The sequence below is a fragment of the Bubalus kerabau genome, chromosome 3 (assembly GCF_029407905.1).
Source record: "Bubalus kerabau isolate K-KA32 ecotype Philippines breed swamp buffalo chromosome 3, PCC_UOA_SB_1v2, whole genome shotgun sequence".
Taxonomy (NCBI): Eukaryota; Metazoa; Chordata; class Mammalia; order Artiodactyla; family Bovidae; genus Bubalus; species Bubalus kerabau.
The window spans coordinates 172,207,711-172,219,975 of record NC_073626.1 but is presented as its reverse complement, the minus strand read 5'-3'; positions in this window follow the sequence as shown (position 1 = coordinate 172,219,975).

Sequence of the window (12,265 nt, the reverse complement as noted above, 5' to 3'; positions counted from 1 at the left end):
ATAGCAAGCACCCTCTTCCAACAACACGAGAGATGACTCTACACATGGACAACACCAGATGGTTAATACTGAAACCAGATTGATTATATTCTTTGTGGCCGAAGATGGAGAAAGAAGCTCTATACGGTCAGCAAAAACAAGACGGGGGGCTGACTGTGGCTCAGATCATATTCTCCTTATTGCCAAATTCAGACTGAAATTGAAGAAAGTAGGGAAAACCACTAGACCATTTAGGTATGACCTAAATCGAATCCCTTGCAATTATACAGTGGAAGTGACAAATAGATTCAAGGGATTAGATCTGATAGACAGAGTGCCTGAAGAACTTTAGATGGAGGTTTGTGACATTGTACAGGAGGTGGTGATCAAGACCATCTCTAAGAAAAAGAAATGCAAAAAGGCAAAATGTTTGTCTGAGGAGTCCTTAAAAATAGCTGTGAAAAGAAGAGAAGCAAAAGGCAAAGGAGAAAAGCAAATATATACCCATCTGAATCCAGAGTTTCAAAGAATAGCAAGGAGAGATAAAGCCTTCCTCAATGATCAGTGCAGAGAAATAGAAGAAAACAATAGAATGGGAAAGACTTGAGATCTCTTCAAGAAAATTAGAGATACCAAGGGAACATTTCATGCAAAGATGGGCACCATAAAGGACAGAATTACCATATGATCCAGCAATTTCATTCCAAGGTATATACCCAGAAAACATATGTCCCCCAACATAAACTTGTGCACCAATGTTCATAGCAACTTTATGTATAATAGCCAAAATGGGAAACAACCCAAGTGTCCATCAACTGATAAACAAATGAAGTAGGTTATAACTCTACAGTGAAATGCTATTCAGCTTGTAAAAGGAATGATGCATGCTACAACATGTGTGAATCTTGAACACATTATGCTAAGTAAAAGAAGCCAGAAAAACAAAGGCCACATATTGTGATTCCATTTATATAAAATATCCCAAATAAGCAAATCTAAAGAGATAAAGTAGATTAGCAGTTGCCAGGATCCAGGTGGAGGAGGGGACGAGGAGTGACCGCCAGTGGGTCTGAGGTTTCTTTTTGGATTAAAATGTCCTGTAGATAGTAATGGTGGTTGTAAGATTTTGTGTATATACTAAAAACAACTGAATTGTATACTTTAAAACAGAATTTTAGCTCTATTTTTTTAAAAAGAAACAGATTAAAGAGAAAAAAAAAAAAAAAAACTTCTAAGAACAGCTGAGTCCCTTTGCTGTCCACCTAAAACTATCCAAGCAATGTTGTTAGTTGGCTAAGCTCCAATACAAAATTAAAAGTTTTAGAAAAAACAAAACCAAAAAACTTCAGCCCTTTGAAAGACATTACGAAAATGGTAAGACAGAGACTGAGAGAAAATATTTTCAAAGCATGTATCTGATAAAAGAAAAGTAACCAGAATATAAAAGATCTATCACAATTCAGAATTTAATAAGAAAACAATTCCATTTTTTAAATTCATTTGAATACTTTACAGAAAAGATAAGAGGAAAGGCCAATAAGGATATGAGAAGATGCTCAACACCAGTAGTCATGAAGAAAACATGTTAAATTACAATGAGACCTGCTACACACCTGTTAGAATATCTAAAATTACAGAGGGGAGACTGACAGTACCAAGCACTATCAAATATGTGAATCCACTGAAACTCTCATCCTCTGCTGGTGACCATGTGATACAGTACAATCAGCTTGTGAAACAGCTTGGCAGTTTCTTTAAAAGTTTATACAGTTACGGACTTCCCTGGTGGTGCAGCGGGTAAGAAACTGCCTGCCAACGCAGGGGACACGGGTTCGATCACTGGTCCAGGAAGATTCCGCATGCCGTGGGGCAAATAAGCCCATGCACCAGAGCCACTGAGCCCATGCTCTAGAGCCTACCAGCCACAGCTGCTGAGCTCAGGAGCCACAGTTACTGAAGCCTCTGTGCCTAGAGCCTGTGCTCTGCAACAAGAGAGGCCACCGCAACAAGAAACCTGAGTACCACAGTGAAGAGTAGCCCCTGCTCGCCACTAGAGAAAGTCCTCCCAAAGCAAGGAAGACCAAGTACAGCCATAAAGAAATTAATTATTTTTTTTTACAAAATTCATACAGCTACCATATGATCCAGCCATTTTACTCTAGATGGTTACCCAAGAGAAATGAAAATACGTGTTCACACAAAAAACTATACACAATGTTCACAGCCGAATTTGCCTAATAGCTAAAAGTGGAAACAATACAAATGTCCGTTGATTGGTGAATGGATGAACAAATCTTGGTACAGAGTATAAGTCAGCATAAGAAGAAATAGTTAAGCTATATACATACCTACACACACAATGTAAGTAAATCTCAGAAGCATTATGTCAAGTGAAAGAAACAAGACACAAAAAGCTACCAAATGCTTAATTCCATTTTTATGATATTCTGCAAAAGAATACCATATGGAGATACTCCAAGACTGTAGAGACAGAAATCAGATTAGCAGTAGCCAAGAATTAGAAAAGAAAAAGGGGTAAAGAAAAAGATGCCTACAAAGGGGCAGAAGGAAACTTTTATTCTGATAAAACTGTACTATTGTTTGGTTGTGCTGGGGATTATACAACTGTCAACATTTTTTAAAATTCAGAGAACTGGATGTTTTAAAGGGTGACTTTTTTACTGAATGTAAATTATACTTCAATAAATCCAATTTTTAAAAAAACTAACCACATTATCTTAATCTACCTCTTCTCTATAAAAAAAACTAATGAAAGTTTTATTATTTTTAATGCGAGGATAGTACCATAAAGAAAGAATGCCAGGTAGTTTTACTTCCTCAAAAACTTACAATCTTCATTTTCTTTTTTTGTTAATTTTATTGGAAATCAACCCTGAGTATTCATTGGAAGAATTGTTGCTATAGCTGAAGTTCCAATACTTTGGCTACCTGATGCAAAGAATCAACTCATTGGAAAAGATCCTGATGCTGGGAAAGACTGAGGGCAGGAGGAGAAGGGGCCAACAAAGGATGAGATGGGTTAGATAGCATCACCAACTCAATGGACGTGAATTTGAGCAAACTCTGGGAGACAGTGGAAGACAGAATAGCCTTGCAATCTGCGGTCCATGCGGTCCAAAGAGTCAAATATGACTTAATGACTAAACAACAGTTGGAGTACGGTTGTTTAGTCATTTGTATACAGCCATATGTATACATCTATTTCTTCTTTTCTTGAATTTCCTTCCCATTTAGGTCACCACAGAGCACTGAGTAGAGTTCCCTGTGCTATACAGTAAATTCTCATTAGTTATCTATTTCATACATATTAGTGTATATATATGTCAATCCCAATCTCCCAATTCATCCCCCCTTGGTGTCCACACATTTACTCTCTTCATCTGTGTCTCTATTTTGGCTTTGCAAATAGGCTCATCTGTACCCTTTTTTTTTTAGATTTCACATATACAGATTAATATATCTGTTTTTTCTCTTTCTGACTTAAATCATTATGTGTCTCTAGATCCATCCACATCTCTGCAAATGAACAAGATGAAAAGACAACCCTCAAAATGAGAGAAAATATTTCCAAATGAAGCAACAGACAAGGGCTTAATTTTCAAAACATACAAACGACACCTGCAGCTCAATATAAAAAAAAAAAAACTACCCAATCAAAAAATGAGTGGAAGATCTAAATAGACATTTCTCGAAAGAAGACATACAGATGGCCAAGAGGCACATGAAAAGATGTTCAACATCACTAATTATTAGAGAAATGCAAATCAAAACTACAGTGAGGTATCGTCTCACACCAGTGTGTTCATCATAAGAAAATCTACAAAAAATAAATCCTGGAGAGGGTGTGGAGAAAAGGAAACCCTTTTCAGTTTCTGTGTGTTAGTCACTCAGTCGTGTCTGACTGTTTGCATGGGCTGTAGCCCACCAGGCTCCTCTGTCCATGCAATTCTCCAGGCAAGAATACTGGAGTGGGTTGCCATTTCCTGCTCCAGATCTTCAGTTTCTAAGTCACAGTTAAGCACCTATGAACATTCACACAACACCAGCATTGTAGACATTTTTAGCAACAGACTACTTACTTTTTTGAGAAAGAAATTAGCTTTGCTAGGACTGTCTCTCTCTCTTCCTCCAACCTGGACACACTTGTTTTAAGGCTGGCAGCCTGGCTGCTAGTTGAGAGGATGTTTTGTTTCAAGCATTTTCACTTCCTCTCAGAGGAGGTTACTGTGGGCAGTAATGGATAAAGTCAGGAGAGATGAGATTGGATCCAAGCTGTTCCTATGAGAGGTGTGGCAAGCAGAATCCATGCTCTGCCCACACTCTCTTCGATTCCTTTTTTATTTTCCCTAGTTATATGCCTTCCCTCCCAGCACCCAGCTTCTGTTTCTTTGTTGTAAGACTACCCTCAGGTTGCCCAAGTCCACCTGCCTACTGCACTTGGTAAACCAGATGCCCCCTGAGAAGAATTCACTCCTCCTGGGAGCAGTCTTGTATTGGCACTGGCAGATACAGGAACCCCTTTGTGCCTGATGAAGACAGCTCCAAGGTATATTTAATACCACTGCTTCTTACACTTTTGGGCTTGGATGAATTGGTTGGAGATTGAATCAAATGCAGATTCTAATGTAGGAAGTCTTGGGTCTTCAATGCTAATAAGCTCCCAGGTGATGCCAGGGCTACCATTCATTCATGGATCCTATGCAGCATTGGGTCTTTTCAGAGCTCCCTACAGGATTTAGGCCAAAGACGACAGGTGTCTACACTTGATCTATTTGAGCACGATGAAATACCCCAGGGACAAAATGTGGATAAGAGGGATAAGATGAGGTTTCATAGGCAGAATATACAAGGACTCATCTCCAGAGACTTCCAAAGCACCCCAGGATTTAGGAATTCAGTGGGATTCTTTAGATAAAAGTATATTTCTGGGTTGAAAAGCATAAGCAATTTCTGCCCCCTTCCACTACTGAAAGACAAAGATCTGCTAGCTGTCTCTGAGCTGTGGGGGAGGGGCAAAGGGTGAGGGCAGTTGGAGGCTACAGACACACGTGAGATTGTGAAGGGTGCAGCTGTGTCTGACAGCAGGGAGCCAGGTGCACTTTGGACCATTTCAAAAATTTAAAAAAGGATTCTGGTGGCAACTAGCAACAGATAATTGTTGGCAGGAAGACTGGTGTGTCTTTAGGCTTTGTCAGGAGTTTACTTTGTTAGACCACGTCACAGAGCACACAGGCTGGCTATTCATCAATCTAGTCCTTATGACAGCCCCAGGAAGCAATTACCTGATAAAGCGTCAAGGCTATGAGGCTAGAAAAGCCCTCTCTCTTCTGTGCTCCCATGACACTCTTTAAAGATCCTGCTATTGCACTTATTTCTCCCCTTCATTTTCATTCCACAAATATTCCATGAGTGCCGGTATGTGCCTTCCCAGGTGGCACAGTTGTAAAGAATCCACCTGCGATGAAGACGCAAGAGACACGGGTTCTATTCCTGGGTCAGGAAGATGCCCTGGAGTAGAAAATAGCTACCCACTCCAGTTTTCCTGTCTGGAAAATTCCATGGACAGAGGAGCCTGGTGGGCTATAGTCCATGGGATTGCAGAGAGTCGGACATGACTGAGTACGCATGCACCCACGCCAGTATGTGCCCCGTGATATTTGAGGCATTGGGGATTCAAAGATAATCAACACAGAAAAGTTTTCACAAACTTTATAGGATAAGAGGAAAAGTAATAAATGCACCAACAAATACACAAGAAACACATTAATTAACTGCTATGCAGGGAATTTAAAAAGGGTGGAGTCATAGCAAAGGACTTGGTTGCTATTTTAGAAAGAATAGTGAGAGAGAATGTCTAAGTCCATTTGAGCTGCTAAAACAAAATAACACAGTTTATATACAGCAGAATGTGTATTTCTCACAGCTCTGGAAGCTGGGATGTCCAAGATACAGGTTCTGGCAGATTCAGTGTGTGGGGAGAACTGGCTTCCTGGTTCACAGATGGCCATCTTCTTTCTGTGTCCTCACATGGCAGGAGATGCCTCTTCCAGCTTCTGGTGACTGCTGGCACTCCTTGGCTTGTGGCTGCATCATTACAGCCTCTGCTTCTGCCATCCCATTGCCTTCTCTTCTCCATGTGTCAAAGCTCCCTTTGCCTCCCTCTTATAAGGACACTTGTGATTGCGTTTACCTCCTACCCTGATGGTGGCTCCGATGGTAAAGAATCTGCCTGCAACACAGGAGAGCAGGGTTCAGTCCTTGGGTTGAGAAGATCCCCTGGATGAAGGGAATGGCTACCCATTCCAGTATTCTTGCCTGGAGAATTCCATGGGCCAAAGAGTCTGGCAGGCTGCAATCCATGGAGTTGTGAAGAGTTGGACAGGACTGAGCCACTAACACACACACACACACACACACACATACAATCCTACCCTGATAATTCATGATAATCTCTCAGTCTCAAGGTCGTTAACTTAATCACACCTGTGAAGACCCTTTCCCAAAAAAAGCAACATATGAAAGACCTGATGTCTTTGGGGGACACTATTCAACTTATTACATGGCCCCAGAGCTGAACTGGGGAGACCATTGGCAGCCATCACCCGTTTCCAGGCAAGAAAAGTCTATGTCTTGGACCTGGATGATGCTGGTGAAGAGAGAGCAGTGGACAGATTCAGGGTAAGTTTTTGAGCTCCAACTGTTAATAGAACTGATGGGAGCAGGTATGCGAGGAGTTAAGGAAAGCAAAGAATCCCCTGGGGCTGGACCCCCTGGTACCAAGCTAATCTCTACAGACTGGGTTGTCACCTCCTTGAGGTTCCAGCACCTTTCATTATCTCATCACTTTTGGTACCCAGGCTGGGGCTTGTCCCATATGGCATTGCAGGTGGATTCTTTATGGTCTGAGCCACTAGGGAAGCCCCATTAGATCTACAAGGTTGTTTAACTACATTGGAATATGGGGTTCAGAGCATCAGTGAGCATCTTTGCCAGAGTGTAGGAATGTGCAGAAATGTCAGAAAAGCTCTGTTTGGGTTGTTCATCTTTGAATACCAGTGACTCAGTCTCTCAACAGAAATTTGTTCTCAAATTAGAGCTCCCAAATCTGCCTTCCTTCTGACTTGTATGGCTACAGTAAGGAATCCAGAGAAATCTCTGAAAAGATATTTTATAAACAAGCAAAAGCAATTTGTGTATTTTTTAAAAGCAATCTTCAGTACTGTTACCATGTTCAAATTTATCGCTCTTACTGCTTAAGACCAACATCTAATAGGCTATGAAAATCATTGATAAGCACATCATTTCCTGATGACTTTCTCTGTAGTATAAATGTGACTATGGGCCTCATTGACTTTTATACCCTGAACAAAGGAGTCTAAGACCAGAATAAAAAAAAAAAAATCTTTAGAGCCAGGAAAAATAGTGCTCAGTCATATTATGTGCACGTACAAATGTCAAACATGTTTCACTCACTTTATCCTAACAGCAATGAATCAATTTATTGATAAAGAACCACAGGCTGCTCTATTAAATTTGAATTTGGGTAAAGAATGAATAATCGTTTCGTATAAGTTTGTCGCACGCAATACCTGAGGCATACTTACAGTTATTCACTCTTTATGGGAAAAACTAATTTAACTAGGAATCCCATGTTTTATTTGCTAAATCTGGCATCTTTGTACCTGGGAGAAGGGTCCTGGGATGAGCAGTGCCCTCAGCCCACCTCCCCATGCCTCACCGTGAGCCCTACAAATGAAGCTGGTAGGAAGCCCTCCTTGGAAGTCAACCCTCTCGTTTCCCCAGACTGTTTTCCTCACTTCATCCTGTTTCTCTGCTTGCTGGCTGGGTCCTCCGACATTCCTTACCTGCCCTCAATTCAGAGATCTCAGTTCTGAAACTCATTTAATTACCCACCTACTCTGGTTGGCCAGTCCTCTCAGGTCAGGGCCTCCCAGGGCCTCCCAGGGCAGACCCGGTGCACAAGGGTCTCGGTGAGACCCTTGCCGGTGTTCACCTCCTAACCATTCAAAGTGGGGTCTGAGGACCAGCAGCATTGGAATAGTCCCGGGACTCGTGAGAAAGGCAGAACCACCAGCCCATTGCGGCTTCCCAGGTTGTGCTAGGTAAAGAACCTGCCTGCCAATGCAAGCGACCTAAGAGACCTGGGTTTGATCCCTGGGTTGGGAAGATCCCCCGGAGGAGGGCACGGGCAACCCACTCCAGTGTTCTTGCCTGGAGAATTCCATGGACAGAGGAGCCTACAGTTCGATGGGGTGGCAAAGAGTTGGACTGACTGAAGCAACTTAGCAGGCACTCACACACCACCCCCATCCAGACCCTGTGAATCGGGCTTTGCAGTTTGCCATGATGCCAGGTGATTCGCAGGCACCTGAAAGTTTCAGAGGCCACAGAGATTTTGGTGAGAATGAGCCTGATTCCCTGCTGTGAGCTCAAAAAGACAGAAGAAACTTCTCGCTCTCAGGCTGGGGAAAAAGAGCTGTACCTCCTCCCACTTCTCTAGACGTGACATGAAATGGCTGCTTGGCTGCCCAGTCATTCCAGAGGTGGCACGAGACCCTCTCAGCAAGAGAGTGGAGAGAGGAGGAAGAGAAGGGCTCCTCTGACAAACTGCTTATTTTAGCTGAATTCCACCCCTAGTCAGAGGCCCTGCAGGCTAAACAGTCAGGTTTATGCTCAGTTCAGTTCAGTTCAGTCGCTCAATCGTATCCAACTCTTTGGGACCCCATGGACTGCAGCACACCATGCCTCCCTGTCCATCACCAACTCCCAGAGTTTACTCAAACTCATGTCCATTGAGTCAGTGATGCCATCCAACCATCTCATCCTCCTTCATCCCCTTCTCCTCCCACCTTCAATCTTTCCCAGCACCAGGGTCTTTTCAAATGAGTCAGTTCTTCACATCAGGTGGCCAAAGTATTGGAGTTTCAGCTTCAACATCAGTCCTTCCAATGAATATTCAGGACTGTCAACTACATGGCAAATAAATGGGGAAAAAATGGAAACAATGACAGACTTTATTTTCTTCGTCTCCAAAATTATTGTGGATGGAGGCTGCAGCCACGAAATTAAAAGACACTTTATCCTTGGAAGAAAAGCTATGACAAACCTAGACAGTGTATTCAGAAACAGAGACATCACTTTTCTGACAAAGGTTCGTATAGTTAAAGCTATGGTTTTTCCAGTAGTCATGTATGGATGTGAGAGTTGGACCATAAAGAAGACTGAGCGCTGAAGAACTGATATTTTCAAATTATGGTGCTGGAAAAGAGAGAGTCCCTTAGACAGCAAGGAGATCAAACCAGTCAATCCTAAAAGCCTGAATACCCATTGGAAGGACCGATGCTGAAACTGAAGCTCCAATGCTTTGGTCACCTGTTGTGAAGAGCTGACTCACTGGAAAAGACTCCAATGTTGAAAAGACTGAAGGCAAAAGGAGACAGGGGCAGCAGAGGATGAGATGGTTAGCATCACCAATTCAATGAACATGAGTTTGAGCAAACTCCAGGAGACGGTGAAGGACAGGGAAGCCTGGCATGCTGTAGTCCAGGGGACTGCAAAGAGTCAGACGTGACTGAGCAAATGAACAGCAACAGCAGCATGAAGGCAGAGGATTTATATCTTTGCCCCCTGGGTCTTTCCATCATCTATCTATCTATTTATCTGTCTTTAAAACCCTCAGGACATAGTTCAGCAGAAAGTAGCTCCTCACCTGAGGGTCAGTGCAGCAAAAGGTACAGACGCTGAGATGGGCAAAATCCTTAGCAAAGTGCAGCTTGCAGGTGATGGCAAACAATTCCTTGCCCCACCCAAGACCTACAACATAGGTCCTCTTCAGGGATGGCGCTCAGGACGCTGTGTTTTCACAAACACCTGCAGTGATTTTAATGCAAATAAAGTTAGGTGCCCTGGGAGTGTAAGAAAACGTCTCTAACTCCAGGAATGGAAAAATGAGATTTTGGGCATGACAGGTCCCTAGTTACATCTTCCGCCTACTGCCCAGATTTTCTGAAGGACAGGGACTGGCCAGGACTAGCACACAGCTGCGATGGAATGTGCACCAGTGGATGAAAACCAAATAAAGGCGGGCTTGGTGACATCACAGCATCGATGATAACTCACAGTGGGTTCCCCACAGCGAGGGGAGTAGAAACTATTCAGTTAACAAATTATATAAACAGGGTGGAAGAGTGAGGAGGCATGTTCAAGAGGGAGGGGATACATGTGTACATATGGCTGATTCACTTTGTTGTGTGGCAGAAATGCAACATTGTAAAGGAATTATACTCCAAAATAAATAAATAATGCATATTAAAATAAAGAAAAATAGAAAAAATTTAAGAATAAATTATACACACATACTTGCCTAATATCTTTGTTAAAGACCACAAGTTTTATTTCTTTCTGATAAGCTCTACTTTTGATGTATGCTTAGTTGCTCAGTCATGTCCGACTCTTGCAACCCCATAGACTGTAGCCTGCCAGGCTCCTCTGTTCATGGGATTCTGCAGACAAGAATACTGGAGTGGGTTGCCATTTCCTTCTCCTCCCTTTGATATAGACTCGAATTATATCAAGTTACAAAATGGCTCAGTCATACACAAATGATAAATAAGACAGTTAACAGTAAATAATCCACTTTTCTTCTACAAGCTCTTTCCTTCTTCTCCTATACCTAGCGCTCAAACTGCTGGTACTGGTTAGGAATATTTTAAAGTGTTGATTCCAATGTTCATATAATAAGTTTTTTTCCCAAAGCAACTACTTAAAAACTCTCAGAAACAGTAGGATAATTGTTGGCCAGGGAAAAGTGAGAGAGAGGAAGAAAGACAGGTGTGGGTCTCATGGCCCGTATCAGGGGCCCTGCAGAGCAAGAGGCCATGGCCAAGCTCCCCAGATTCCCAGGGTCAGATGGCTTTCCTGAAGCAGACAGACAATTTCCTCCAGAAGGTAGTGAGGAAAGAGGTGGAAAATGAGCCCTCTCACCCTGCTGGAAATTTTCCAAAAGACCTTCCTGAAAATGATCAAATGGCCTCTCTTGTGTTCTAACCCCACTCTAAAATCAAGAAGGCAAAGCTGTTAAGCACCATGCAATAGAGAAAATGATTGTGCAAAGCCATAAATTTAGGGTTTTGTTGTTGTTCTTTTAATGAATGAATGATGCATGTTTGCATGCTAAGTTTTGTTTCAGTGGTATCTGACTCATTGCGACCCTATGGACTGTTGATAGCATATTAAAATGCAGAGACATTACTTTATGGACCAAGGTCCATATAGTCAAAGCTATGGTTTTTCCAGTAGTTATGTATGGATGTGAGAGTTGAACCATAAAGAAAACTGAGCGCCAAAGAATTGATGCTTTTGAACTGTGGTGTTGGAGGACTCTTGAGAGTCCCTTGGACTGCAAGGAGATCCAACCAGTCCATCCTAGGGGAAGCCAGTCCTAAAAATTCATTGGAAGAACTGATGCTGAAGCTCCAATACTTTGGCCATCTGATGAGATGAACTGACTCGTTGGAAAAGGGCCTGATGCTGGGAAAGATTGAAGGCGGGAGGAGAAGGGGATGACAGAGGATGAGATGGTTGGATGGCATCACCAACTCAATGGACATAAGTTTGAGCAAGCTCAGAGAGTTGGTGGTGGACAGGGTAGTCTGGCGTGCTGCAGTCCATGGGGTCGCAAAGAGTTGGACATGACTGAGCAACTGAACTGAACTGGACTGTAGCCCACCAAATTCCTCTATGGGATTCTCTAGACAAGAATACTGGAGTGAGTTGCCCTTCCCTTCTCCAGGGGATCTTCCCAACCCAGGGATAGAACCCATGTCTCTTAGGTCTCCTTCTCCTGCATTGGAAGAAGGGTTCTTTACCACTAGCGCCACCTGTGCAAAACCATATATTGACTATCAAAGCCCAGAGGAACCAAATGCCACAGCCACCGAAGTCTAAACTGAAATCAGTCTAGGCTTTGCCAGGCAGTTCATGGGACCATTGCTGTGCAGAGGCGGGAAAGCAACTGAGAGGGGGGCAGGGCTAAGGAAAGTGGAGAAAACCTCTTTTTTTCTTTTAAATTTATTTATTTTTAATTGAGGAAAATTGCTTTACAGAATTTTTGGGGTTTCTGCCAAATGTCAGCATCTTAAAACTCCTCTCCCAGCTGGGTCATCTTTGGGAGGTGGTTCTGAAAAAGCAGGGGATAGAATTTCAGGACAATACCCCTGGCAGATGACGTTTTTTCAGAGGTGGT